Source organism: Macaca nemestrina, chromosome 9 (genome assembly GCF_043159975.1).
Source record: "Macaca nemestrina isolate mMacNem1 chromosome 9, mMacNem.hap1, whole genome shotgun sequence".
In the NCBI taxonomy this organism is placed as follows: Eukaryota; Metazoa; Chordata; class Mammalia; order Primates; family Cercopithecidae; genus Macaca; species Macaca nemestrina.
The window spans coordinates 77,271,411-77,286,148 of record NC_092133.1 but is presented as its reverse complement, the minus strand read 5'-3'; the positions used below and the strand labels follow the sequence as shown (position 1 = coordinate 77,286,148).

General features: G+C 35.8%; 1 long non-coding RNA gene across 2 annotated transcripts in view; it reads left to right on the top strand.

Moving 5' to 3' along the window:
- LOC105465931 (uncharacterized) overlaps positions 1 to 14,738 on the top strand; it is a 116,327-nt gene that overhangs the window by 98,405 nt on the left and 3,184 nt on the right. For both annotated transcript variants that reach the window (XR_011607454.1, XR_977862.2), the window contains one exon: positions 13,561 to 13,663. This is a non-coding gene — a long non-coding RNA (uncharacterized lncRNA). The remainder of the gene's footprint in view (positions 1 to 13,560; positions 13,664 to 14,738) is intronic.

Below are 14,738 nucleotides of genomic sequence, written 5' to 3'. Positions count from 1 at the left end.
CAAGTTTGGTTCAACATATGCAAATCAATAAATGTAATTTATCACATAAACAGAACTAAAGACAAAAACCACATGATTATCTCAACAGATACAGAAAAGGCCTTCAATAAAATTCAATATCCCTCCATGTTAAAAAACCCTCAATAAAATAGGTATTGAAGGAACATATCTCAAAACAATAAGAGCCATATCTGATAAACCCAAACCCACAGCCAATATCATATCGAATGGGCAAAAGCTGGAATCTTTCCCCTTGAAAACCAGCAGAAGACAAGGATGCCCCCTCTCTCCACTCTTATTCAACATAGTATTGGAAGTTCTGTCCAGGGTTATCAGCCAAGAGAAAAAATAAAGTGTATTCATATAGGAAGAGAGGAAGTCAAATTGTCTTTGTTTGCAGATGACATGATCCTATATTTACAAAACCCCATCATCTCAACCCAAAGCCTTCCTAAGCTGATAAGCAACTTCAGCAAAGTCTCAGAATACAAAATCGACATGCAGAAATGACACGCATTCCTATACACCAACAACAGACAAGCAGAGAGCTTCTAATTCATAATTTGTTATGAATTATCTCCCAGTCACAATTGCCACAAAGAGAATAAAATATCTAGGAATACAGCTAACAAGAGAAGTGAAGGAACTCTTCCAGGAGAACTACAAACCATTCCTTAAGGAAATTAAAGGGGACACAAACAAATGAAAAAGCATTTTATGCTTATGGATAGGAAAAATCAATATCATGAAAATAGCCATAATGCCCAACGTTATTTACAGATTACATTAAACTACCATTGACACTCTTCACAGAATCAGAAAAAAAAAGTATTTTAAAATTTACATGGAACCACAAAAGAGACTCTATAGGCAATTCAATCCTAAGTAAAAAGAACAAAGTTGGAGGCATCACGCTACCTGACTTCAAACTATACTAGAAGGCTACAGTAACCAAAACAGGATGGTACTGGTAAAAAAACAGACACATAGACCAATGAAACAATCGAGAACCCAGAACTAAGACAACACACCTACAACTATGACCTTTGACAAACCTGACAAATACAAGCAATGGGGAACAGATTGCCTTTTCCATAAATGGTGCTGGGAATAAAAGCTAGCCATATGCAGGAAGTTGAAACTGGACCCCTTACTTAAAGCTTATATAAGATATTAACTCCAGCTGGATTAAAGACTTAAATGTAAAACCCAAAACTATAAAAACCTTAGAAAAAAATCTCGGCAATACCATTCAGGACTTAGGCATGGGCAAAGATTTCATGAAGAAAACACCAAAAGTAATTGCAACAAAAGCAAAAATTGACAAATGGGATATAATTAAAATAAAGAATATCTGCACAGCAAAAGAAACTACCATCAGGGTGAACAGACAACCTACAGAATGGGAGAAAATTTTTGCAATCTATCGATCTGACAAAGGTATAATATCCAGGAAGGAAGTTAAACAAATTTATAAGAAAAAAAAAAATCCCATAAAAAGTGGGCAAGGATATGAAGAGACACTTCTTAAAAGAAGAAATCCATGCAGTCAACAAACATATGAAAAAAAGCTTAACATCACTGATCATTAGAGAAATTCAAATCAAAACCACAATGAGATACTATCTCATGCCAGTCACAATAGCAATTATTAAAAAGTCAAGAAACAACAGATGCTGATGGGGTTCCAGAGAAAAAGGAACATTTTTAACACTGTTGGTGGGAATGTAACTTAGTTTGCCCACTGTGAAAGACAGTGTGGTGATTCCTCAAAAATCTAGAAGCAGAAATACCATTTGACCCATCCTCATAATTGAATTGCCTCCACCAGGTCCTGCCCTTGATATGTGGGGATAATGGGAATTATGGGGATTACAATTCAGGGTAAAATTTTGGGTAGGGACACAGCTACACTATATCATTCCATCCATGGCCTCTCCCATATCTCATGTCCTCAGAGTTCATAACATAACCATGCCTTTCCAACAGTCCCTCAAAGTCTTAAGTCATTCCAGCATTAGCCCAAAAGTTCAAGTCCAAAGTCTCACCTGTGACAAGGCAAGTCCCTTCCACCTATAAGCCTGTAAAATCAAAAGCAAATTAGTTACTTCCTAGATACAATGGAGTACAGTATTCCAAATGGTAAAAATTGGCCAAAATGAAGGGGCTACAGGCCCCACGTAAGTCTGAAAAGCAGCAGGGCAGTCAAATCTTAAAGCTCTAAAATGATCTCCTTTGATTCCATGTCTCACATCAGGTCACACTGATGAAACAGGTGGGCTCTCACAGCCTTGGGTAGCTTCACCCCTATGGGTTTGTGGGGTAGAGCCACCCTCCCAGCTGCTTCCATGGGCTAGCATTGAGTGTGTGCAGCTTTCCAGGCACATGGTACAAGTTGTCAGTGGATCTACCATTCTAGGGTCTGGAGGATGATGGGTCTCTTCTCACAGCTCCACTAGGCAGTGCCCCAGTGGAGACTCTATGTAGGGGCTCTGACCCCACATTTCCATTCCACATTGCCCTAGCAGAGGTTCTCTATGAGGGCTCCGCTCATGAAGCAAACTTCTGCCTAGACATCCAGGTATTTCCATACATCCTCTGAAATCTAGGTGGAGGTTCCCAAACATCAGTTCTTGACTTCTCTGCACCCAGGCTCAACACCACATGGAAGCTGCTAAGGCTTGGGGCTTGCACCCTGTGAAGCAATGACCCAAGCTGCACATTGGCACCTTTTAGCCATGGTTGGAGCTGAAGCATCTGTGATGCCATGCACCATGTCTCAAGCTGCACAGAGCATGGGGACCTGGGGTCCAAGCCATGAAACCATTTTTCCTTCCTAGGCCTCCAGGCCTGTGATGGGAGGGGCTGCCATTAAGGTCTCTGACATGCCCTCGAGGCATTTTCTCCATTGTCTTGAAAATTAACATTTTGTACCTCACTACTAATTCAAATTCCTACAGCAGGCTTGAATTTCTGCCCAGAAAATGGGTTTTTCTTTTCTTTTGCATCATCAGGCTACAAATTTTCCAAACTTTTATATTCTGCTTCCTCTTGAGGGCTTTGCTGCTTAGAAATTTCTTCTGCCAGATACCCTAGATCATCTCTTTCAAGTTCAAAGTTCCACAGATCTCTAGGGCAGGGACAAAATCCCACCAGTATCTCTGCTAAAGCATAGCAAGAGTGGCCATTACTCCAGTTCGGATTATGTAGTTCATCATCTACTCTGAGACCACTTCAGCCTGGATTTCTTTACTGACATCGCTATCAGCATTTTGGTCAAAACCATTCAACACATTTCTAGGAAGTTCCAAATGTTTCCACATCTTCCTATCTTTGTCTGAGCCCTCCAAACTCTTCCAACTTCTGCCTGTTACCTGGTTCCAAAGTCACTTCCATATTTTCCGGCATTTTTTCTACAATATTTAACATCATCTTTGTCATCACTGTTACAACAATCACCTTAATTCAGAATTATTTTGGCTATTTTACCACCAGTAAATTAATGAAAAACTGGAGCTTCATTAATAACTTTAAAAATTCTTCAATATGCCTTCTGGCTTATTTACAGACCCTGAAGGCATATGTTTGCATGTGTAAGGTGGTTAAAAATTATTTTTTTCTGACTTGACATACAGAACCCTTTAAAGTCACGACCTTGTTTTTATCATCATTGAGCAAAGTCAGGCTAGTGGGTGTGCCAGGCATGCACAACTACGTCTTCAATCACTGTATTTCAAGCACTGGCAACAGCAAATATAGCATCCTTTGCACGGAACTCCTTTTGATTACCTTCTGTACTCATGCCTCTGTTCAGTGTTACTAGTGTGCTGTTCAAGAAAGTGTTTTATATTTAATCTTATTGATCTAAGAATACCCTTGTCACATGGCTGAAGGAATAAAGTCACTTTTGGGGAAAATTACTTGCATACATATTATTTTTTATGAGAATTTTAGCTGGAAGATGAGAAGAATAGTTTTCAAGTAATAAGAATATCGTGCAGTCATCGTCTAGTCCAGCTTCCCTGCAGTGAGCACTGGTACAATCTGCTGGTACAAAACATTTGTGAAACCAGTTAGAAAAGATGTTTCTGGTTATCTATACGTTTTCCCAGCACAATAGACTTGTGAGATATTCATTCCTTGAAAGTAACGACTATGCAAGCATTAGCCTCCGACAACAAGTTTACACTTATGTGTGCCTGCTGCATTAGCACATCCCAGAACAGCTATTCTGTCCTTGGCATTCTTAATTCCTGTAGGGGCTGTCTCATCAGCTTTCTTTCTGGGACAGTAATGCCAAAAAGGTGATATTTCATCAGCATTATAGCCTTGTTCTTCCATCGGATGTTCATCAGTGATGACTTTGAAAAACTTGTCAATGAATTTCTTTGCTGAATTGTCATCTGCAGGGGCTTTATCATCACAAAATTTAAATATTTAATACTGTATCTTTTCTTAAATTTCTGCAACCAGCTGGTAGAATATTTACATTCTCCTTTAATTTTCAGTTCATTATGATAGATCTTTGCTTGTTTTATGATCAGTGCACCAATATGCAGCATATATTCACTGGGAAATGATGAATCCAGTCTTTCAATACATGATCAGTATCTTCATTTTAATTTTATACCTTGTTTTTCTATTTTTCACTAACTTCTGTTCATCACTTTCAGCATAGAGCTTCAACAGTTTATCCTTTGGATTCTTCAGGTCATATATAATGGTCATTCCAACACTGTACTCTTCTATAAGATATTTTACACTTAAACCTCTATCTAGTTTGTCTAACATCTTGACTTTCTGTGCTATAGCTAAACATTAATGCTTTCTCTTTTTCTCATCATTTTTACCCATAGCTGCAAGCCATTTCTACATTTTCAACAATATCTTTATACCACAGAACAGAGAATAAACAAAAAAATACAGTGATAATGAAAGTAGGTCTTGGCCCAATGTAGGGCATACTGGGGACCCTGCCATTAGAACTCATGTGAGGGGTCCTTACTGAACACACACAAAAGAAAAAAAGCAAAGGGACCAAGGAAACTTTTGGAAGTGATAGGTTTATAACCTGGATTCTGGTGATGGTTACATAAGCATATACATATTTCCAATTATATGTTGATTTTGTTATACCAATTATACTTCAGTAAAGGGGAAAAGAAAAGATACAGCTATCGCATTAACACTATATATCTACTGCTCCACAATTAGGACTTTACACCATGTCAGTAAAAACACAAGTATAGAAGGTTATATTTAATATTGATAGGAGGTATTTTTTTGGAGTGACAACATAATTACATCAAATTAACTAACAATCAGAACTAGATAGTTAAATAAATTTTAGTATATTAATTCCACCTATATGCCTACCTATAAGAAGAAATATGCATTTCTAATGAAAAGAATCTCCTAAATTTCTTTTATTTTCTTTCCTTTTACAAAGATAAATGTAAACATTAAAAAAATACAAACATAGCATTTAACTTTTTATTAAAACACAAACTATATTGATTTCAAAATACTGTTTTTCCATGCTCATATTTCATAAAATAATTTTATTCATGAGAATAATATATTTTTTCAGGTGCCTATACTTCTTAAAATTAAAGTATAAGTTAAATACAGTAAAATGTAGTGTTTGCCTGACAATTCTATATGCTTTTCCAAACACCTGAGGAAGAATAACCATAATAGAACCAAGACATTCCTTCAGACCCCTTGGTAGTCAAACCCTCCCTAACTTCACCAGCTCAAAGAAATTGATTTGCTTTCTGCTGCTATGGTTTTTAAAAATTATTTTAATGTGGCAAACAGAATTGACCATCTTAATCATTTTAAGTGTATTGTTCCAAGATTTTACGTACATTCACACTGTTGTGAAACAGATTCCAAAACTTTTTCATTTTGAAAATCTGAAATTCTATACCCATTAAACTTTTGTCCTTCCCCTGAAGCCCCTGACAGTCACCATTTTACTTTATGTTTCTGTGAATTAAACTACTTTCTACATATCTCACATAAGAGAATCATACAGCATTTGTCTGTCTGTGACAGGCTTATTTTATTTAACATAATGTCTTCAAATTTCATCCATGTTGCACTATGTGTCAAAATGTCCTTCCTTTTCAAAGCTTAATAATATTTTCTTGTATGTATATATCGTATTTTGCTTATCCATTCATTTGTTGATATTAGGTTACTTCCACATTTTAGCTATTGTGTATGAATAATGCTGCTACAAACATCGATGTGCAAATACCTCATTGACATCCTGCTTTCAATTCTTTTAAGTATATGCCCAGAAACAAAATATATACTTTTTACCATTGTTTATTGTGTTTGCGAGATAGTATTTTTGAAACTCTGTTTTTTTTCCTCAAGACAAAAATGTCCATGTGCCAACAATTTGTTCCCCACCCCCTCCAAACCAGGTCAATATTTAGTAGCTCTATAGTCTAAACAACTATTATTTTACCTGTTAGTTTAGATTTTTCAAAAATCATGTGCATCATGCTCCCCAACAATTAAACTCGTGAGGTTATACTCTTTGGAATCATTTCCAATCTCTAATAAATTTAACCTTTCTTTAAAGTTCCCAGAAGACAAATTCTATAAACATCCCAGCTAACACTGATTGATATAACTCCATGATAAGACACTTTCCCCCAACTAGCACTTTGTTCAAAATGAAGTGATGGTTAGAGTATTTATTAGAGTATAGGAATGAACTTGAAACTATCCAACTATATGTTAACTTTTCCTTAAGTGAAGAATAATTTTATATTTCAAACTGATGTAGAATTTACTACATTCATATTAACTTACTGGGAAGAATGTTCATGATCTACTGTGAATTGAGAGAAGCAAGCTGTAGAAATGTATATGTAAGATATATTCCTTGATTTAAAATCAAATAAAATAACCAATACATAATTATATGAAAGTGGAGAAAGCTATGGGAGGACATAATCCAATTATCAATATTGATTTGGAGTTAGCAATATGAAGCAATAAAATATAAAAACAAAAATAATTTAAAATAACGATGGCCACATTTTAAAATAAGCAATATTATGACATAATTGTATTTAGCAAAACTATAAAGATTTTTTTTACTAAAAAACCTTTAGTAAATAAAGGTTTTTATTTACATATAAACCATAGGTACATTAAAAATGCATGAATGTCTTGCCATCAGAATCTCAGTAGGGATTAACACAGAGAATATAGTGTAAGATATGATTTTAATTCCTTACATGAGTGTTTGTCACATACAACAAATAACAACAGCAAAACACACAAAACAATCTCTCAGAGCCAAAGTTGTCTCATCTTTAGAACTGTGAAGAGTCCATATATCTGCATAGTAAAAGGATAGAATCCATTTTGCAATGATAAAATAGAGTACATTTCTAACAGTAATATTAATGAATGCTTACTCATATGAAAATGTGATGTCATATTGTTAAGTCAAAAAGGCATTATATGCCTAATATTTTCATTTTTGTTAAAAATGTGTATCAAAGTATGTTGTTTTCTTTCTATTCCAACTTTTTTATTTTTTCTAATATTAATAATTTTCTTAAAGAATGTGCTGGAAAAAATGAGTTTAAGTAGTTTTAAAGTAGCATGCAATTCTTATATTTAAAGAAGGAAAGAAAATGCAACAAAATGTTACTGTGGTAATTTTGATGTAACAAAATACTGCTTACTTTTATTTTCTTCTTTATATTTTTATTATTTGAACAAATATTCTAGAATTTGTGAATCACTTTGTGATTCATCAAATGTTATTTTATATAAACACATACTTTATACATATATCATTATCAGAGGTACATTAAGAAAATCTATAATTAACATAAAGAAAATCTATAATTAACATAAACAACAAAAAAAGCTATATGCCTGCCTTTCTTTTCCCTTTTCCTGTATTCCTATTTTAATGATCTAAAATAAAGTTGACAAATAAAAAAGATATTTTGGAAGCCCTTATGTATGCTTAGTTTATTTTTTCAAACTTTTCTTTCTTTCTCTCTTTTTCTCCTTTGGCAAATTATACTATATTTCTGTGTCCTCAATGAATTATGCTCCTAGAAAATGAGCATTAGATCTACAAGGGGCCAAAGGGTCAATCTCTTATAGAAAAAAATAAGGATCAGGGAAAAATTTTCATCATTTCAGAGAACCTAGCAAAACCTAAGAAGAACTTATTTAATTATTAATTAATAAATGCACATTCTCTGGGAGATCAACATTTCTTCACATAAAAGACTCATAGGAGCATAGACGTGAAGGGACAACTTAGAGGTGAAAATAACCTAGTTTAACCACAGGATTTTTACAAATAAGGTTAGAGCGCCCTGTCAAGCAAATGTTACTTGCTCACACAGTAAATTAGTTACAATGACGAATTAGAGTCCAAGCCTTCTAACTTAAAGCCCAGTTTGCTTGTTTATTTTTTTCCAAATGACACGCTCATTCTGATCATCTGTACTTCCCTACTAAGGTATTCTACTCTTTACACCAATAAAACAGTAATTAAGTATTTTGAAATTCCTCATGTCACTATTTTTAACACCTCCAGTCACTAGGTACATACATTATTCAGTTCAGTTTCCAATGATTGAAATTAATGTTTAAATGTCTATCTATTTAGAACAGACATTATATCTCTTTTATAAAGCTACTCACCAACCATAGGTTGTTCTGGGATAAATTATTGGGGAAATCCATGATTGTTGATCTATAGGCCACAACATGCAAGGCTGTTTGTTTTAAGAAGAAACAAATTATCTACAAGCGTGTTTAGATGTTTTGCAGTGAGCTAAACCAATATATCCTTCTCAAAGAAAAATGAAGAAAAAAATAATCCATCAAAACTACTTGACAGCCACCCCAATCAATGTGCCATGCTTGTTTAATGTAGACACTGTGGCCAGTCCATTCATAAACTTCCATTTTTCACAAATAACATTTCCTGACTTTCCCTTTCCCATTGATGGGGGATGGAGCTATTAATGTGCAGCCTAGGAAAGCCTACTGCTGAGCAGAGCTAATCAGAGAACGTCTTCCTGGAGTCACAGAATTTCTAAGCTTGCCATGTCTGATTAAGGTTAATGATAATCATGGATATCGGTGTCACGTTATTTGTTCTGGAACGCCTGATATTATTTGTATAAATAGCACTGTCTAAAGGTTGCATCTAAATTGAGATACATGTTTTTCTGACAAGTTAAAAAAATTAACTTAAAAATATCTATCTCAGGGAAAAGCTTTTTATTCATATTTTCCCCCAACCAGGCCTTTGTGGCAAAATTGCACCCATTTTGAACAAAGAAGCAGAATATGACATATGCTTTTGCTTCTTATTTTCTTGGGTCCCATGGCTGGTGACAAGGAAAGAAAGGGATAAGAGATGTAGGATTTGTTAAAAACATGTTTTGCCAGGTGCTGTAGTAAGTGTTTTAAAGATAACAGTTTATTTATTCTTCCTAACTCTGTAATCTAAGCACTGATGTCTTAACCTACAGAATAGAAATGAGGGCTTAGAAAGTTCACATAACTTGACAAAACTCTCATAGCTCTGAAATATTACAGCCAAGAGGAGAACAAAGATCTGTTTAATGCAGATATCTCAGTATTTGGATTGCATGAACTCATTTATATCAGGACAATAGGCTGAGAAAATATCTTGCTTGTTGTGCATGAACTCATTTATATCAGGACAATAGGCTGAGAAGATATCTTGCTTGTTGTGTGGTTTTGGACAAGTCACATCTCTGAGTCTTCGGTTTCATGTTATGACAGTTACCTTAGGTTTAATGTAGTGATACTAAATAATCTGTCTTCTTATCTGTGTGCCATTGAGCCAATTCAAAGACATTTCCGTGCCTTGAGTTTCTTCTTCTATAAAGTGGGGAAAATGACAGATTCTGCTTCATAGGCTTTTTGTGATGTCTAAATAAGTTAGCCTATGTACAACATGTAAAAGATTGCCTAGAATATTGCAAGTCTACATGGGTGTAGTGGTTATTGATAAAATTAGAGGTAATACATGTCAAATGTATCGCACAGCAAAAGGAATAAAAGCATTAGAGGGGAGTGAATAGCAGCAGTGGCAATGGTCGTGGTAGCAGTAACAGTTGAGGAGTATATTACTATTATCATTAACAATTGATAGGGTAGTCCCAATAAGGGATACAATCTTATAAGCATGTTTGGGGAAGAACTGATCAACATCTGGTGGCAAATTTTGAATAGTGTATAACTTTTCCAGTATATCAATGATCCAAAATTTCTGGATTTACAATGATTCTTTAATAAATCTTTCAATTAGACTTGAGAATGTGACTGTGCCTTAGTTTCCTCTCCATTCTCTCATCTTTTTTCACTTTGCTATCTAGCTGGTCTCTCACATATGCAAATTTTATAAATCTTGTCATATATTTTCTGTGTTTTTAAATAATGTTTCCATTGAATCTTTGAGACTGTTCCTATTCTTCCTAAAATTTGCTGTTGTTTTGTTTGTTTCTGGGAACTATCCCACAGGTTAGATAGAAATACTTTTTTTAAAACCCGAAAGCATTAATTGCATGTAAAATATGGTCATATATGGTTTGTCTACTGATTTTATTTTCAAATTTTATCAGGCAAACAGGAAATTGTGCATGAAGTCTCATACTGGTTTCATCTTGATTGTAATCGCACATGCCAGGCTTCTTTTGAATTTCAGTGCAAATGCCCTGAGTCTTGAAATCTGGAAAGTAGTCCCCACATGTGGATTTAGTTCCCTAATTCACCTTCTGTTCTCCCCTAGAGTAACTTTACAAATCGCTGTCAGATTGGGTTTTCCACTTGCCTTGTGAAAATATTTTATTATAGTGTATAGGTAAAGAAATAAGATGACTAAAATTAAACATCCATATTCTAGTACTAGTTGGCCTCAATAATCACCAGTAGCAGAGCCCGTCCTGTGACGGGCTTATGAAGACTTATGACTTCAATTTACAACATGACTGTTGTAAATGACACCCACCCTCTTTAAGCTCTACTCTCACATTACAATGCAATAAATGCTTTGCCTTTTATTTTTCTGGAATTAAGATTCATTGGAAATAAAAATCCAAGCCAACATTTGCTTTTCATGTTTTTTTAACCCACCTGCCTCGTATGTTCTTATCCTCTCCTATATTCAAATACAAAACATTCTTTTTGGAAAATCATTTAACTTGTTTCTTACTTAATATGGGGATGAAACAACAACTTGTTCCAGAGTGACTCCTGAAAAATGCTAAAATTATACCTTCATTTTCTCCATCTTTATCATGAGCGATACAAGGTCAGAAGTAATCAGGTCCACATATGCTTGTGTCTTTCCACGGCGTCAGACTTTTATTCATGCTATCTCAATCATAAAAGTCATAAACTACCTGGAATTCCAAAGGAGGAAAATCTTCGTACTTCCCATTCACTCAGTAGTCAAAGCCATGGGCACACAGGCTCAAGCCATTCCCCAAGTCAGTCAATACTGCAAATCAAACATAATAGTGTACTTAATCAATGTGTAAATGTTATAGGTTAAACATTCCATCACAAATGAAGTAACATTTAACATCAAGAGGAAAAGGATAGGAAAAAGGGTTAATGAACCAGTCCACAGAAAGCAATCTGAGCAAAACAAATATCCTGGTCTGGGCCAGGTGATCTGTCAGTCTTGCAAGGAAGAGTCTTTGAAGTGGGCAGAGCCTTCAGCAGTGGTGGATGCCAGGTGCTTATTACAAGTGACAGCACGACAATGTCTGTTAAGATGGCCGTTCCAAGCTGGTGAAGTCCTGCTTTTTTTTTTTTGAGACGGAGTCTCGCTCTGCCGCCCAGTTTGGAGTACAGTGGCCGGATCTCAGCTCACTGCAAGCTCCACCTCCCAGGTTTACGCCATTCTCCTGCCTCAGTCTCCCGAGTAGCTGGGACTACAGGCGCCCGCCACCTCGCCCGGCTATTTTTTTTTTTTTGTATTTTTAGTAGAGACAGGGTTTCACCGTGTTAGCCAGGATGGTCTCGATCTCCTGACCTCGTGATCCGCCCGTCTCGGCCTCCCAAAGTGCTGGGATTACAGGCTTGAGCCACCGCGCCCGGCCCAAGTCCTGCTTTTTTTATGACCAGAGTCCTCTGGTGAGGACTGATAGTGGAAGAGTATGCTTGATTATATGCTTATTTGGTTGGATGCAGTCTTTATTGATTAGGCAAAACATCTGCATGCAAGGTACCTTTTGGAATGTAAGATGGAGTTACTTATGTCAAGGGTGCTCTATACAATACAAAATATCAAGTAAAATACATTTCCAAATCCCCGTTAGACTAAAACCCAATGTACCTTCCAAGCTTCTTACATCTTCAATTTATGACTTTAACTTTCAACTTCCTTTCACCACTATGTTTTTCTGTTTAACCAACGATTTGCTTGTTTCTAATTTTAATTTAGAATCACTCAATTACACTTAGCATATTGTCTTTTATTTCTAACTTAGTCCTGGCAATGCTATTATTTTGAGATGGAGTCTTGCTCTGTCACCCAGGTTGGAGTACAGTGGCATGATCTCAGCTCACTGCAACCTCTGCCTCCCACATTCAAGCACTTCTGCCTCAGCCTCCCAAGTAGCTGGGATTACAGTTACCTGCCATCATGCCCTGCTAATTTTTTTTTGTTTTTTTAGTAGAGAGGGGTTTTGCTCTGTTGGCCAGGTTGGTCTCGAACTGCTGACCTCAGGTGATCTGACTGCCTGGGAAGCCCAAAGTGCTGGGATTGGGATTACAGGCATGAGCCACCACACCTAGCCCTGGCAATGCTTTTTTTTTTTTTTTTTTTTTTTTTTTTTGTGATGGAGTCTCACTCTTTTGCCCAGGCTGGAGTGTGCAGCGGCACAATCTAGGCTCACTGCAAGCTCCACCTCCCAGGTTCATGCCATTCTCCTGCCTCAGCCTCCCGAGTAGCTGGGACTACTGGCGCCCACCACCACGCTCTGCTAATTTTTTAGACAGCATTTCACTGTGTTAGCCAGGATGGTCTTGATCTCCTGACCTCATGATCCACCCGCCTTGGCCTCCCAGAGTGCTGGGATTACAGGCGTGAGCCACCGCCCCCAACCGGCAATGCTATTTTAAAGGCAATAATGCTATCGTTTTTATGCAACTTTGAGATCCTTGATTTAACCTTCCTCCTAGACATTCTTTCTTCCCTCTGCTTCCATCCAACTGCACCAGCTCCCTTCTCTTCTTATTCTAACAACTGTCTAGAGCAGTGGTGGCAAGAAAAGTTTACCACCTCCAGGGAAAACTGCATATATATAATTCAGTCAAAAGTACAGACTCACCACTTTCTTAAAAGAGAGATTGTGAAAAACAATTCAATGTTGTTTCACTTGAGAAAAATGTTAAAGATACTGCATCATATGTCATGATTTTAGATTTATCTGAATATATGAAATAATTTTTAATTATATTGCATTCAGAATATGGAAGATTGAGAACATATGTTTATCTTTTCTCTCTCCCCAGATATTATTGAAATCGTGGTAGAGGAATGTCAATCCAAAAGAAAGCAAGAAGAAAACAGCAGACAAAATTGTCCAACACATTTTTTTTTCAAGATGAAAAGCAGGTGCGTGAAGCATAAACTCAGTGGTTTCCTGGAACATTCTAACAAGAATAAAAGTAAACATCCCTGAAAAACAACATATAGTGTCAGAATTTTTGTTATCTATTACAGGAGAAAGGAACGTATAGAATAGAGTTCAAAAATTGGAGAATAGCTAGAGAAAATGCGTTAGTAATATATATTGGTGAACATAACAAGCAATTTTCTCATCAATACCATGAATTAGGTGATGTTATCATTCCTATTTATAGATAAGGGAATTGCAGACAAATTGGTTAAATAACTTGTTCAGGATTAGACATCAAGTAAGTGGTGGCACTGGGATTTGCACTGAAGCAGTCCTGGCTCAAAGCACCATGCTCCTTATTACTGTATTCTACTGCTGAATACAGCACACACACACAAGCAACTTATGAAGCAACACAAAATAGTACAGGTGTATTGTTTAAAAATATAAATGCAAATAGGAAAAATACTATGAGAGTTGAAATGATTGCCTCAGGGTGTCAGGCCTAGGTTTTCAGGAGAGGTAGAGTAGGGACCTATTGTTTTACAATATTAGCCTCTTAGTAATATTTTATTTTTACAAAGATAAAAGTTAATTTAAAAAATAAGAATGGTAAAGGAAATATATTAAAAGCAAAAAAGAAAAAGGAAGGAGTCAAAATGCCATACAAATTAAAATATTTTTTCAATAAGAAAATCAAAAAGCACTATGACTGCTACTGAATCTTGATACACTAGTGAAAGAACTTAAAATAACCAAAAAACCCCAAAAATACAGATTATCATTAGAGCAAATTAAATAAAAAAGACTTAGAGGTCAGATAAAGAGAATTTAGCAAATGAGTAGCTGGAATTCTTGTCATAGAAGTAATATTTAAAGAAGCAATAGAAAACACTTTTCCTGAAATGAAGAAAGAAATCTAGAGTCACCATTTAATTTGTTCTCCAAATCGGGATGCTATCAAGGGATAGTAACTGGATGGGATGCTAGGTCACTGTCCCTAGAAATCAGGACTTATTTAAGTATAATTCTAACCAGGCTAATTACAAAGGAAACTAATTCAATATAGGA